This window comes from Sceloporus undulatus, chromosome 1 (assembly GCF_019175285.1).
Source record: "Sceloporus undulatus isolate JIND9_A2432 ecotype Alabama chromosome 1, SceUnd_v1.1, whole genome shotgun sequence".
In the NCBI taxonomy this organism is placed as follows: domain Eukaryota; kingdom Metazoa; phylum Chordata; class Lepidosauria; order Squamata; family Phrynosomatidae; genus Sceloporus; species Sceloporus undulatus.
This window is the reverse complement of record NC_056522.1, coordinates 252,951,839-252,967,784: the sequence shown is the minus strand read 5'-3', so window position 1 is coordinate 252,967,784 and position 15,946 is coordinate 252,951,839. Positions and strand designations below refer to the sequence as shown.

General features: G+C 38.8%; 1 protein-coding gene across 6 annotated transcripts in view; it reads left to right on the top strand.

Annotated features, from left to right (window-relative positions):
* SPTB (spectrin beta, erythrocytic) overlaps positions 1–15,946 on the top strand; it is a 180,160-nt gene that overhangs the window by 55,685 nt on the left and 108,529 nt on the right. For 2 of the 6 annotated variants that reach the window (XM_042440985.1, XM_042440970.1), the window contains exon 1: positions 9,448–9,633. The exons of 2 other annotated variants lie outside the window; for them this stretch is intronic. The gene's annotated coding sequence lies outside the window, so the exon portion shown is untranslated. Of the gene's footprint in view, positions 1–9,445; positions 9,634–15,946 lie in introns of those variants that run through there. 2 more of the 6 variants (XM_042441006.1, XM_042440999.1) reach the window with 2 other exon arrangements.

Genomic DNA, 15,946 nt, shown 5'->3' with positions numbered 1-15,946 from the left:
ATTATTATTATTATTATTATTATTATTATTATTATTATTATTATTATTATTAACCTTTATTTATGAAGCGCTGTAAATTTACACAGCGCTGTACATGCAATCTTTTTAGTTAGATGGTTCCCTGCCCTTGGGCTTACAATCTAAAAAGACATGACACAGAAGGAGAAAGGAGTGGTGGAGGGAGAGGGTAAGAGGTCCAGCAGTTCCTCTCTACCTCCGAGGCCTGGACCAAGGCAGATGGACTGGAGGGAGGGCTTGGCAAGTTATGACAAGTTATGGAACGCACTCAAGGACATGGGGGTGTGATGTCCAATTGGTAAAGGGGTCAGGCAAGGCTGCATAAAGTCACTCTGTTTGTTCAACTTATATGCTGAAAACATCATAAGAAAAGCAGAGTTATGATCAGAAGAAGGAAGAGTGAAGATAGGAGGAAGGAACATCAACAACCTAAGGTATTTGGATGACACAATAATACTGGCAGAAGCCATCACAGACTTGGAACAGTTACTGAGGAAGGTCAAAGATGAAAGCACAAAGGCAGGGTCAATCTCGAACATAAAGAAAACAAAAATACTGTATTGACCACAGAAGAAATACAGAAATTCAATCTGGACAATGTGGAAATTGAAATAGTAAAAGAATTCCCATATCTAGGATCAAACATTGACCAGAGTGGATACTGTAGTCAAGAAATAAGAAGACTAGGAATGGGTAGAGTAGCTATGAAAGAACTAAAAAAGATCCTGAAGAGCAAAGATATGCAACAGAGCACTGAAGTCAGAATCGTCCAGGCAATATTCCCCATCACCACGTACGGATGCGAGAGGATAGTGAAGGAAGCAGAGAGAAAGAAAATCAACACATTTGAGATGTGGTATTGTAGAAGAGTGCTTAGGATACCATGGACAGCTCAAAAGTCAAATAAATGGGTCGAACAGATCACGCCAGATCTCTCTTTGGAGGCCAAGACGATCAAATTGAGGCTGTTGTACTTTGGCCACATAATGAGAAGACATGGATCACTATTAGAAACCATAATACTAGGAAAGGGAGAAGGAGGAGAAGACCACAAGCAAGATGGATGGACTCAATTAGGGGAGTCACAGGCATGGGTTTGCAGGGAGTGAGCAGATCAGTGGAGGATAGGGAGTCATGAGGTGTCTCCTCCACAGGGTTTCCATGAGCAGGGCCGACTTGAGGCAGTTAACAAGAAAAAGAATGGAAGGTATAGGAAGAAGGAAGTGTCTCATTGAATCTGTCAGATCAAAACTGATAAAGAGAAGCAAAGTTTTACAACCATTTTTCGGATACCACATATAGAAATTTGTTGTGGAATAATTTATTACACTGAAGTATATAGAAATTTAGACCTAGAATGGTACAGGTCCCCTAAGCTTGGAAACTACAGTAAGTAGTGTCAGGCCTGGTTAGTATTTGCAATTGGGACCATCAGGGAACACCAGGTAATATAGGGCTATATTAAGAGGAAGGCAATGGCAAAGTATTGAAATTATTTAAATAAAATTGTTCTAATCTGGACAATGTTATTTCCTTATAAAATGTTAAAATGTGAATATATATGTATATATGAAAATATGCACACTGAACAAACAAAATATTTTTATTCATATACTATGTCCAGTGGGGAAGGGGAATGCGATATCTGCATGTAGATGTAAAAAGGATCACAAGGGTAAAAAGTTTTGAGAACCACTGCATTAGCTTCTTCATGAGGCAAAGATAGTAAAATATACAGGGGAAGAAAGACGATGATGTTAGAGTGAGTCTTCATCTTGCTTTCTCAAGATGATATAGAAGGAGAGTCTAGGGAGACAGAAAATCTGATCACATCTTCTGCTATATAATTATTGTGTAAACACTAAAGTTTGCTGGAAGGTGCTCTGTTCTGTGTGGAGATGTAGAAAAAGGCATTCTCAGTTGTGGGGTCCCTTCCCCTTGGAGGCTTGATAGTGCCAACACTGGCTTTATTTTAGTACCAGGTAAAAACATAGCTGTTTATTAAAGTCTGTCAGGGCTTATTGATTTACTGGAAAAAAAATCTTTATTCTCATAGTTTTAAACTGTTTTTAACCTAAACTTGTTTTTAGTTTGTTAAATTGTTTAGTATGTCTCTTGTCTGTTCAAATTATTTTTATTGTTTTACATTGTTTTACTACTTAAATCGATTCTACTTGTACATTACCCTGAGATGTTATGGAATAGGGTAGAATATAAATAATCGAATGAATGAATAAATAAATATGCTTTATGATAACCATATGGTCAATGTTTCAATTGCTTTGTTTACTGATGTTAGTGTTACTATTATTACTACAATATAGTCCACATTTTCACTGTTTTACAATCATCTATTGCTTTTCATCATCTTGTCTGGCATTTTTTTTATAAATATTTAATTGGATTTATTTTTGGTATAGTTCTAGTTCAATGGTCACTTTCCATTAAGCCACTGGAGCAAAAACAAACAAACAAACAAACAAAAACCAACAAAAAAACCCAACACCCTATCCCTCTTTTTCCCAGTGGCAGAGTTGTTAACTCCTCAGTTCTTTTTCATATGCCAACGGGAGCATCACAAGGATTCCTTCAATTTTGTCATTGTTGAGTAGCTTTTCTATTTCCCCCTTCATAGATTCCTTCCCTAATATGTTCCCTTTTCTGTTTTATGTACTGTAGTCTTTTTTTTTTAAACACCTCTTTTCAGGGCTTCAGTTCCTTTTCCTCCCCTTTTTGTATGGTCTCTAAGATGTTATTTTAAAAATATGCTTCTAGTAGGAGTAATATTGCTACTTTAGGTGAAGGAGACTTGGGGGTGTTTCTTCTGTTTAGGTGAAGACTTCATTGTGCAGTCAGCAGAAAGTTTATCACACAGGGACTCAGGAATAGACTACAGTATTTTGTCTCCACCTTCACCTCTGGAAATATTCTCTGATGAAGATAATTGATACTGCTTACAGTTCCTTCTGTATAACTCCAGCAATCTCAAAAGAAATTACCTCATTAGATGGTGGGATACCTCACTGTCAGGTGCTGCAGTGTCATCTTCAAAAAGACAATTGGTACTGAAGTAATCCAGGATGGTATTGGCTTTGGTTGCAAAATCTTTGATAGAAGAGGGTACAAGATCACTTGTGATACCAGTTGTGAAAGGCCTACAATATAACACTGGCACAATATAACACTGGCAAAATATGACAGTAATACTGGGCAGATCCCTTTTAATGAGGCTTCAAATTCTTGGGGGGGGGGGGGGAGAAAGAAAGAAGGATAACTATAAAGGGAAAGATAGCCAAAGACCTAAGAAACAACTTACCATTACCTGATTCTGCAAAGGTAATTGTGACACAGTTATTATTCACCCACCCTGTTTTGTTATGACAGCTTGCTATGGCAATTGTGAAAGGCTTGATTGCCATTCCCAAAACAACTAATTCAACTTTGGTAGCAGTTGAGTCTGCTAGTGTAGAAGTGACCAAGATTTCATCAGCATAATAAGTGCCCATTAGGGAACTCTCTAGTAAGGAGAGATTCCAAAAGTGAAGTCAGAGAATTAGCATACAAGTCTCCAATCTCAGCTCCACACTATCCTTGGGTTACTTTGGTCCATACTGCTTTCTCTCATCATCAAGATACTTTTGTCCATATCTAATAGGAATCCTTGGCACTATCAAACAGACACTAATCCTCTTTTACAGACCCTCCCACCCTGAGGACTGCCATTAGCAACAAAACAATACACATGCAAATCACTCCTGCCTTTCCAGGTCAAACAATATATACACCCAAGTCCTTTCTAGGCAAGCATTCTCTGAAGATGCTAGCCACAGATGCTGGCGAAACGTCAGGAAGAAACTCTTCTAGAACATGGCCACATAGCCCAAGAAAACCCACAAAAAACTATTCTTCTTAATCTTCCTCACAGCAGAGGTTTCCTTTAAAGCATTTTCACTATCATTCTTCTTCAAAAAAGGAAGAGCTAGACATTGCCTTTGACTCCCCTGCACATGGAGTTCCCATTATAGAGGCCATAATCAGCCCCTTTACCATCTTGGGTATCATGTCTGTCTCACTAACTCAACACTTGGGACAACATCACCAGCAATATCTGGGTGTTAACCATTCTTTGCTAGGCTATGCTGTAGAGCTTAACTCATTTCCCCATGTAGGAGTTTAGTGTTCAACACCACTGACCTAGGTTCTGAGAAAGGAAATAAAGATTTTATTGCAGAAGAATGCCACATAATATATACTATATTGTTGCGAGCTCATAGGATATTTCCCCTCTTATTTCATAGTTCCAAAAAAGGATGGCATTCTGCATCCCATTCTTGATCTTTGAGGCACCAACTGCTACAGTATGCCAAGAAAATTTGAAATGGTCGCACCAGAGTCAATTCTTGTTTTGTTTCAATTAAATGATTGGTTTGTAGTCATGAGCATGTTGGATGCTTAAGTTCACATTGCCACTTGTCCATAGCACTGAAAATTTATTCACTTTATAGTGGCTTAATGGATGTATCAGTCTAAGATGTTACTATTCAGCCTATTGATTGGCTCAGTGTGTATTCACAAAATGTATGGATGTTGTGACATTTTTTCTCAGGACTTGAAGCATCAAAGTATTCCATTTATTAGAAAATTGGCTTCTGATATCTCCTTCCAGCCACTGATTATACAGGGACCTCAATCAAACATTTTTGGTTTGTTTGAGAAACCACCCCCACCCCCTAGAGATATCCAGAAAAATTGGAAAATGGTATATTAGCCACTCTTTAAGACCATGCAGTCTGCCAGATAATTTGCTACACCTGTGGACTAGCATTATACCACCGCAATTAGGAGCTTATAGATGGATTTCCCCATCTGTGGCAAGATGCAGGCTAACCTTGATTGGAAGACAAGGCATCAATGAGAGGGAAAAGAACAATAGGTACAGTTGGCCCTCCTTATCCATGGATTTTTTATCCACGGATTCAAGCACCTACGGCTTGAAAATATTCAAAAAAAAGTATAAATTCCAAAAATACAAGCCTTGATTTTGCCATTTTATAGAGGGGACGCCATTTTGCTTTGCCATTATATTTAATGGGACTTGTGCATCCACAGATTTTGTTATCCATGGGAGATCCTGGAACCAAACCCCGTGGATAACAAGGACTCACTGTATTGCCAAATATGCTATTAATGAACTTTTATGGTCCTTTGAAAGCCCTATGTCATAAAGTCCTGATTGACCTAAAGTGTCCTTCGTGTTTGTCAACCTATGCTGCTCCCTCTGTGATGTAAACTGATACTTTTAGGGATGTTTCCACCTCTTCCTCTTCCCAGAGTCCTCTTTCAGCTCTTCCCTAGAATGTAGCTAGATTACATTAGCATGCTGAGTAACTTTCCTATCTTTAGAATAGAGTTGCTATAATAAAGCTTTTAATTTGTTTCGCTAAGAGTCATTGGTGTCTTTGCTCCTTAATTGGGATCTTTAACAGTGGCCATGTTCTGCTGCATAGACTCTTGAACATATGCAGATGCTCTCTTAAGGAGGGCAGTTTTGTCCTAAATTGTGGCTTGATACGCCCTATCATCATTGTCTTGCCTTACTAATCACGTATTTGTGTGAAGCACACAGACCACAAAGAAAAAGAGGTTGCTTCTTTTTTGAGTGGTCATCTGTGCACTGACACAACCTGCCCTCCTCTCTTTTTCAGGTCCAGCATCTTCTCCTATGAAACTGAGGAAGATCAGCTTTGGTACACAGTAACATGTATATCATGTTCCTGGCAGCTGAAGACAACAGTACAAAACCTTGTAAAACCCATGTACAAGATGAAAAACTGATCCCATCTTTCAAATTGCTTCCATGTATATGATAAAATTATTTTGTTACATTTGTTACATTTTGTTATCCATATGAATTCTCATATTTGATACTGACACTTTGATCCTATTGGATTGGTTTAAAATGCGTGATGTAGTGGCTTTAATAATTGGTTGCTGGTGGTGATTCTGTTTCTCCATTACTTTGAGAAGTACCTCCCACTGATTAAAGAAGTTGATAGGTTATCATGGAATTGACATTATTGTTCCTCTTCTAGAACAACAATTAACCTTTGAAAAACATGCTGTTCAGCAGAGGGTCTGGGAAGGCAATGCCACCTGTGGAATCTTTGGACTTATGCCTCGTATAATGTCTTAACAGTGGTTAAATACATTTGTCTTTGCAGAGAAGCAGAAAACAGCAACCGTATTTGTCCTTTTAAGTAGGTCTTTATCTTACTTTACCTAAGTAAGAAAATCTATAACATCTCTTTAAAAGGAGAAAGCAAGAAAAAACTGAGACCTACAGACTTTATAGATTCCTGAAACAATCCCACCCACCCCCTGCATTTGTTTGTATGGAACTACCAGACATCATACCATCAGAAGAGTCTACTTTACCTGCAAATTCTATCCAGTTTGGGATGGGATGGGGGTTATCACTTACTGATTTCCGCATCATAGGAAATGGAGAAGACATTTAAAGCATCAGAAAGTGAACTGAAATGAGGCTTCACTTTGGATATGAACCAAGTGAACTGCTAGTATCAAGTGCTGAACTAACTCAATTGCGAAGTCAAAGGCTTTAATGGCCGGCATCCATAATTTTTTGTGGGTTTTTCGGACTATGTGGCCATGTTCTAGAAGAGTTTCTTCCTGACATTTCACCAGCATCTGTGGCTGGCATCTTCATGGAACACTTTGAAAAGCAAGCCCTGGAAACAGCACTGAAAAAGTCCACAACTTGGTTCCGATACATGGGCCTGTTACAGACAGCCAAAATAAAGCTGCTTCAAGTCACAGTGGAGGTATGGTGTTTCAATGATGCATGCGTCCTAAGAGTCCAGAAGCCACACCAAAGCCACACTCCAGTCCTTAGGGCTGGAGCGTGGCTTTGGTGCAACTTCTGGACTCTTAGGACACATGCATCATTGAAACACCATACCTCCACTGTGACTCGAAGCAGCTTTATTTTGGCTGTCTGTAACAGGCCCATGTATCGGAACCAAGTTGTGGACTTTTTCAGTGCTGTTTCCAGGGCTTGCTTTTCAAAGTGTTCCATGAAGATGCCAGCCACAGATGCTGGTGAAATGTCAGGAAGAAACTCTTCTAGAACATGGCCACATAGCCCAAAAAAACCACAAAAAACTAACTAAATTGCATTCTGAACTAGATTCCAAACACCTAGTACAAAATGTAGATTTATTTATACAGTACTTCAAAACTAGTACAAATCTTCCTGTGAATGTGAGCATTTTGCTATTTGGTAGTTTTGGTCAGTCTTCATTAAAAGATGACAAACCAGTTGTGAACCCTGCAGTGTTCAGCTTAGCAGAATAATGTGTTTTATTGTTATTGAAAGGAGAATAAATCTGGAAACTGGTTTTATCTGAGCCAGCATAAAATGGGAGTTGGTACTTAATGCTGTTTGTCTGGATTCAAAATGCATTGAGATAAAAGGGAGGCTTCAGGAGCCAGTGTGGAAAAGCCTTCATACTAATTGTATTGATGGTTGTCAGGCGGTGTGGAGGGAATTTAACTTCCAGGAAGGGTTGACAACTGTTTAGAATAACAATAAAATCCTGTGCTCCAGGGACATTGAGTCTGACGTTTTATTGAACATTTGTCAAAATGGAAAAAATGCGCAGAAATGTTTGTATATGCCTCATGTTTTCCTGCTGTTTTTTGATTTTATAATGCAAAGCAGCAATCCTGCACTCATATAATCATGCATGGGCCCTTCTCCTTGGAGGTCAAGATGATCAAATTGAGGCTGTCATACTTTGGCCATGTAATGACAAGGCACAGAGCAGTAGAAAAGACAATAATGCTAGGCATGGTAGAGGGTAGTAGAAAGAGAAGACCACATGCTGGATGGATAGAATCAACAGGGAAGTCACAGACATGAATGTGCAGGAACTAAGCAGAGCAGTGGAGGATAGGGGATCTTGGAGATGTCTCACCCACAGGGTCACCTTGAGTTGGAGTCAGCTCGAGGGCAGTTAACAACAACAAATGCTAAATTGGAATTGGTGGGAGTAATTTGCTGGAATTTTTGTACAAAACTGTGGATGGGATGAACCAGCCTGGGATGAAAATAAGTGTTCATCCCTAACATGTTAAACAAAATACTTAAGAATCTTGGCTCTTGTTCTAATTAATTAAAGTCTAATATAAAATGGCTGACAGATTTGCCATATGCAAACCTTTGTTAAGTTTCTAAAATTATGGCTTCAGTACAGTGGGCTCTTGATACCTGCTGGTATTTGGTTCCAGGATGCCACAATCGGTGGATGCTCAAGTCTCATTATATACAGTGGCAAAGTAAAAGGCGACATCTCTCTGTTCACATTTTCATGTCTCATATGCACCTGATTTGCACTTCTAGTTAATTTGACATATTGTGAATTTTGACAGGGTAAAATAGTATATTGTGAAGTCCTGGATGCTGTTATTGTGGCATGGGATCCAGGAAGGGTGTTATAATTCTATCTACATTGTTCTTGAAACAGAGTGCCTTTAAAGAGCCACCTTTTATCAACATACTGTATGTGACAAAGTTGGCCTTGAACTTTTTTCAAAAAAACAGTAGTTAAATTATCACTAGGGTAACAGTAACTACAGGCTGCAGATGCTCTTGGGAGTATCTGTAGGTAAAAAAAGAAGCAGCGCTGCAGACTCCTCTCTTCCATAAAATACGTAGTCTGAAAGAAGAACAACTCATTCCCACAACGTAGCCATTTTAAATTTTTGTCTAATCTTTGTGTGATGTCTTTGTACAGTTGGCTCTCCATATCCACAGATTATCCATGGTTTTAACTATCTACGGCTTGAAAATGTTAAAAAAAAAGTATAAATTCCAAAAAGCAAACATTGATTTTGCCATTTTATACAAGGGACACCATTTTACTATGCCACTGTATATAACAGGACTTGAACATTCACAGAGTTTGGTATCCACAGGGGATCCTGGCACCAAACCTTCGAAGTGCAGACCTCAAACATAATATCCAGAAAGGCAGACCATCTGGTTGTGTTGTTTCTAGCGATATTTCTTTTGTTACTAGCAACAACATTCTCAGCTTTCTACTTCAAAGCTGGTGCAGTGGGTGGTGAGTTAAGATCAAATGCAAATTTACTACTGAGTCAATCAGTCATTTGGGTTGAGCAAATTCACATGTTGCAGCCTAACCAATATCACTGGATTATAGTCAGGATAAAAAGTGTAACTTGTACAAGACAATGCATGCGGAAAAATTCTGCAGACATTGATAGTGGTTCCTAGGAGCAGTCCGTCTTTTACACAACTGATATAACAGATACAGTATATGTTGGGGCTACAGTAGAAAACTTGATCCTTGTAGAGCTGTTTTGAACTGACAGCTGCTTTCAGACAATTTTAGATATATGTGGATGCACTTGCTATCTATATCTTTCAAATGACCTGCACTGGCATGTATGTGCTTCCCCCACCCTCTCTATCATGCCAGACTGCTGAGAGGGAGTGAGAGAGACTTGGCAGTTGTCATTCATTATTTCTTCTTTAACGCAAGCGTATGGAGCTGAAAATTCCTTGCTAAGGTACCTTACAAATATCTTTACTTACTCTTAGGGTGAGAGAATTTTTGGTAGGAATCTTTTCCAGGTAGTGATTCTATGATTCTTTTTGTGTGCATGTTTGAAATACTTATTGACCGACAACAGCTGCTTTCAGTGATATAATACCAATCTTCTTCACTATATGCATTCATAACTTTACTAGTTGTACATGTACCTTAGAGATACTTTGGTTCAGGCAGTTTTTTTTAATACTTTCAAAATGAAGTTCAGTATTTAAAATCCTGCCTCATTAGAAAGGAACAGAGCAGGTTAGAAGATCTTACAGGTTTCTTTCTTGAAATATATTCTCTTCTGTGAAAAGAATAATTGCAAGTTTGTGTGTGTGTGTGTGTGTGCGCGCTCATTATTCATTTTTAGAGCTTTATTTTTAAAATGAGTTGTTGGCAAGATTTCTGCTGCTTAATTTGTCTCTAGTTTCATAATGAAGGTAGGGCTCTGAAGAGGCAAGCTGTCTGCAAAGGAGATGGGTAAAAAGTTGGATAATATGTGTAATTAGAAGCTGTAGTAGGAATGCTTGTGCCTGGCTCATAATGGGAGTCAAACAGCTGCATGGCACAAACCCTCCATGTCAGTGATACGGGAGTACACACATTCCACTGGAAGCGCAGCTTTTGGCCAGGCAAGTACAGCTTGTACACTGTCCAGGATGTCCCCTCCCCCCAAAAAACTATGGTGTGTAAAGGCTGCTCCCCTACTCCAAGATCAAGTATTTTGTATTAAGGGAAGCAATGAAATATGAGACTCTAGTGATGAGCTACATACTGATCATTCACAAACTGTAACTGGAAAATCAGAAATGGTATATTTAACTATGAGTGCATCGCACTGCAGAAATAATCTGGTTGACACCACTTTAACTGCCATGGCTCAGTGCTATGGAATTATGGGAGCTGTAATTTGTTGTGGCACCAGAGATTTGCTCTGCTGCCTCCAACAATCTACAATTCCCAGAATTCTATAGCATTAAGCCATGGCAGTTAACCAGATTATTTCTGCAGTGCGATGCAGCCTATAAGAACTATTCAACCCTGTGTGGTTTCGTTGGATCAGATCATGTTGTAGGACCAAGCATATGTGGTATTAAGGACAGTGGTTTTATATTCTAGCCCTGTTACTGTAGCAAATTGAAGTTAATGAGGGTTCCTTTTCTGCACATGTGATTTTTAGTTTTCTCTCCATTTGTGTCTGTGGTTCTCCTCAGCATTCTTGTTTCTTTTCTGGCAGCCCTGGAATGTAGAAAGACAATTAGAGTATGCCTTGTGTGCAAAAAGGCAGCAAATAGTGAAGATGTGTGTATTTACTGAATAAGGACTTTCTGGAAACACTTCAGTTTATTAACATGAACCATATAGTTCAGGAGGTATCAGAATTCATATTGTCCTCAGCATGATGCCTGTGAAACAGTCAAGACGTCTCCCTATCAGTGCTTCCACATTGAAAGAGGTGGGTGGGGTTAGAATAAAAGTTGGAACAGACAGACAGAAAAACAGATAACTGAATTGTTAGCTGTTGAATTGCAAGGTGCTAGGCCTCAAGGTTGGCATGGTTTAGATCAGTAAGGGCTTTTTCACAAGGCTTTTGAGAAACTTTATCTTCTACGGCATAACTTTTCAGAGCTGAAAGTGTTTTAAAAGGAGTCCATGCTCTTTTCCAACTTATACCACTAGTAAGGTTTTGCAGGCTTTTATATTGTTTAAAAAGCTGATAGACTGTAGTTAGCAATGATAAAATGAGATGCATCTTTCTAGCTGCATAATTTTCCTTAAAAATTGTCTGTCTCCAAACTGCATACTTTTAGTATTTCTATTTTCTATTTATATGGCTTTAAGACCATCTGTCAGGGGTGCTTTGATTGAGAGTTCCTGCATGGCAGGGGGTTGGACTGGATGGCCCTTGGGGTCTCTTCCAACTCTACGATTCTATGAATTCTATGATTCTATGCTTTATTCTGCTTAAATCTTAAAGATGTTAATATTCAACTATTTTGTCCTTGCGAGTGAGGACAATTAATTGCCACAGTTTCCTCCCATTCTGCAGAGAGAAAGAGAGAGAGAGAATATTTTTGCACAGTTCTCACCAGGTTTTCATATGCACTGAAGTGTTTCAGGAAATTATTCTGTGTAGAAAGTTACATTTTCATGTATGAAAGAATTGAAAGGAGGGAATGTTTTACTACTGCCACCCCATTTCCAGGCAGCCACATGGATTATTTGCACAAAAATCTGTTTCCTATGCAAAAAGAAAGAAAGGAAGGAAGGAAGGAAAAGAAAAGAAAGAAAAAGAAAGTAATCTTGCCCAGCAAAAAATCTTACAGAACAAAAATCTTGCACATAAAGTATTGCACACCAAAAACCTTATGCACAAAATGGTAATCATTGTACAATAAAACCATCTTACAGTGGACCCTTGTTATCCGCTGGGGTTTGGTTCCAAGATCCCCCGTGGATAACAAAATCCGTGGATGCTCAAGTCCCATTAAATATAATGACTTAGCAAAATGGTGTCCCTTATAAAAAAAAATGGAAAATCAAGGTTTGATATTTGAAATTTATACTTTTTTTTGAACATTTTCTAACAGTGGATGCTTGAATCTGTGTATAAAAAATCCATGTATAAGAAGGGCTGACTGTACTATGTTTGTGCAAGATTGCTGAATTTTGTGTAAAATAATATGTAATGTATAAGATACTTGTTTTCTAAGTTGTTGGTTTTGTTTTCTTCATAAAAACAGCAGTCTTGCACAATTAAAAAAACAAAAACAAATCCCAGTGTTTTGTTCAATACTTCATAATTCTCTTGCAAAATATGCATGTATTTCTGTGCAGAACAATTTCCCCAAATACTTTTGGATGGATCAATAATGCATGAAAATTGCACAGAATTCTTGCCATTGTATTATTTTTCCTGACTAGGTTTCCTGAGTGGTAAGAAACTAATTTTTTCAGCCAGAAAATGAATAATGATTAATATTCCTTCTGTGCCTAATTCATCTACAAAGTTACTGTCATACAAAATTTCAAACTATCTTTGTGTCGAATATTGATATTTCACTTATGAGCCCACTCCAGCACATGCTTCTGTGAGTTGTATCAAAAGGCATATTTTTATTAACAGCAACATTAACAACACTTGTTCAAGTTACATCTGTTGAAATTCCATCTTCCTCACAACTATTATTTTTTTAACTTCTTTATTTGAAATATATATTAAAACATACACAAACAAACATTGTTACAAACATACACAGAAAACACATATACCGAAAAATAAAATCGCGACTTCCAAAACTGTGGCGAAGAATATATTGTTTTCTATCAACCTTCCCCTTATGATTGATTCTATCTATAAAGTTCCACGTTTATCTTTTCTGTTAAATCTAATCCCCCTCTATTTTTTGATTGGATAAAATTAATTTAATGTTTTTTCTCACAATATCAATTGTCCAGTTATCTAATTCTCATGAAAATTATTGTAGCTATGTCGTATCTAACCAAATCTTGCTTCTTTAAATGTTCTGTCGACACACATAGTGATGAAGGGGGGAAAAAGAGAAAAGAGAAAGATGGAAAGAAAAACTTTCCTTACTTCCTCACAACTATTAAAAGTACAGGAGTCTTGTCCTTTTTCAGGTGGCCCCTCTATGTGAATGGTAACTATTTATGTTTGTTAGGGAGCAGTGAATGCACTTTGACATTGGGATACAGGCTAATACAGTACTTCTTTAGGGCCCACAAGAATATACACAATTCAAGCAGTGAATTAAGTACTGAAAAACACGTACCTACTGCATTTTGGATACATGAATATCTTATCCCATTTCTCTTTGACTGAGCTCAGTTTTCAGCTGTAACTAGATTTGCAAAGAAGTGATTCAGCCATCTCTTATTTATCACAAAGCTATCTCTAGTTTTGTCAAAGTTTTCTTTTTAAATGTAAGTACAAAGTACAGTTGGACCTCCACCCTTGCTGGGGTTAATGGTGCAAGACATCCGGGAAAGCAGAAAAACTGCAACTTCTTTATTTGAAATATATATTAAAACATACACAAACAAACATTGTTACAAACATACACAGAAAACACATATACCGAAAAATAAAATCGCGACTTCCAAAACTGTGGAAATAAAAAAAGACAATGTTTTTTACCTGAGAACAACTCTGTTGGGATTTCTAGGACCTTCAGCTCTATGGTCAACGTCTGCCAGAGGCTGACCATAGATAGAAGCATGCTAGACTACCTTCAAATGCCTAAAGAAGTGTTTTCTCTAGTAAGCTGTAAGTCTTCCAGTGCAACTCTATGGTCAATTTCCAGCAGAGTTGTGCTGGAAGACCTAAAGATTCTCATGGGCAGGATACAGACTGCCCCTTTGGGTCGGCCTACACTCGCCCCTTTCCCCGACAGATAGGGACCTTAGCTGCCACAGTGGCAGCCCCGGAGGCCCTGATCTGTCACTTTTCCTGGCCTCGGGGAAGTGACAAAATGCTGCTTCCCCACGGCCTGGAAAGGGGTGCCCTTGGGGCTTCATGCCCCAAGGACACCCCGACAGTGGCGGGGAAAGGGAGAAAGGGGCCACTTGGCCCCTTTCTCTCTGTATTGCTGGCGCAGCTGTTTAAAGGCCGCGCCAGCGATACATGTGGCAGAAGGAGCTCCAAAATGGAGCTCCTTCTGCCACCGCTGAAAGGGCGCCACAAGCGCCCTGCAGCAGCGCCAGGATGTCACGTCCGTGCCACACCATTTGGCTATGGTGCGGCCGTGACGTTGTAATGGCGGCACCCATGTAGAAATGGTGCCACCATTACAATACCGCAGTTACGTGCTAGGGTTGCGGGGCATCTGGAAAGGACGCCCTGAGGCAACCCTAGCACGTATCCAGGCCGGCGCAAAGCGCCAGTCTGGATACTGCAATAGAGAACATATTAATCAAATCTGCAAATAATCAAATCCACAAATTCAAAGCTACTAATGTGGAAGGCTGACTGTATTTGAAAGATACCAAAAGGATATATGAGCATGCATAGTGTCTTAAAATGGAACCCCCAAAACAAAGCAGGCCTGCTTTCTAGGGTTGGAAGGATATACTTGTATTTGGGTGAGCATACCCACACTGTACTAACTGCCTGTACTAATGCCCCTCAAAAACAGTCCTCTTAAGACTCTGAGGTATTGCTGCAGAGGCAGATACCTTTTCTGCTCTTCGGTTGTGCAGGTGGCTGTTTTGCCCTACGTTCCATCCTAGCTCATTTCCTGTTCAAAGCTGTAGCAGAGTCCTATTTCAGGAATCAGGGAAGCAATTCTAGTACACAGAACTATTTGAACACTCGGGTGCCTTCTGATGACAGGAATGTTAGAGCCGGGAGGGTATTATTAGAAAGGTGTTTGGCATGGCAAAGCAGGGAGTGTGCTTTCTAGACAGATTTGTGCCCTAGCCAAAGGCATTTAAGTGCTAGTCAGTTTGCAAATGAGTTTTTTTAAAAAAAAGCTGGAGAAAAGGTAAATCAAATAGTGGGAAAAGGTGTGAACATTTAGATGAAGATGGCTGTTCCTCTGCACATTGAACCTTATGCTGAAATAAATTTATCAGTCTTAAGAAATAGATGGCTATTGCTCATAGAAGATAATGTATACAGTGTGTGTGTGTGTGTGTGTGTGTGTGTGTGTGTGTGTGTTTGTATTTATATATATGAACCACAATAAATCTCCAAGATGAAAATTTGTACATGGTCCATCCAGTGAGACAGTCCTAATAATAATCCTTATTTATGTCTAAGGTGGAGAAATACCCCTGTTCTCATGCATAAATAAATACACAGGGCATGTTGAATTATATCACTGTATTAAAAAGTATGCACAGTTCTATGGGCTTAGAACAATGTATATCTGTTGTGTTTTCTTAAAGGACCTGTGAGACAATTTTTACATCTGCCACTTAAACTGCTTGCAAGCTTCTTTTTGGCTGTTGGTAGGACTGTGAAAGAGAGCAATGTAGTTTTAAACATGATTGTATCACATTTTAAAGTTGATCGGCTGATGGCTAATGCAAGTTAATTTGATTCACAATCTTATTTCAACCTCTGTCTTTCTATTCCACCTGCAAACATATGCATTTTATTATATAAGCTGGAGGAAGGGAGAAAAGAGAATGTAGTAGCACCTTTAAGATGAAATGGTTTTTGTTTTCACTGGAGCTTTTGTGGCTATAAATCCACTTCTTGAGATACAGTACAGAATGATATTAAAGCCTGAGATTATAAAGCATGGTTATACAGTTGTGGG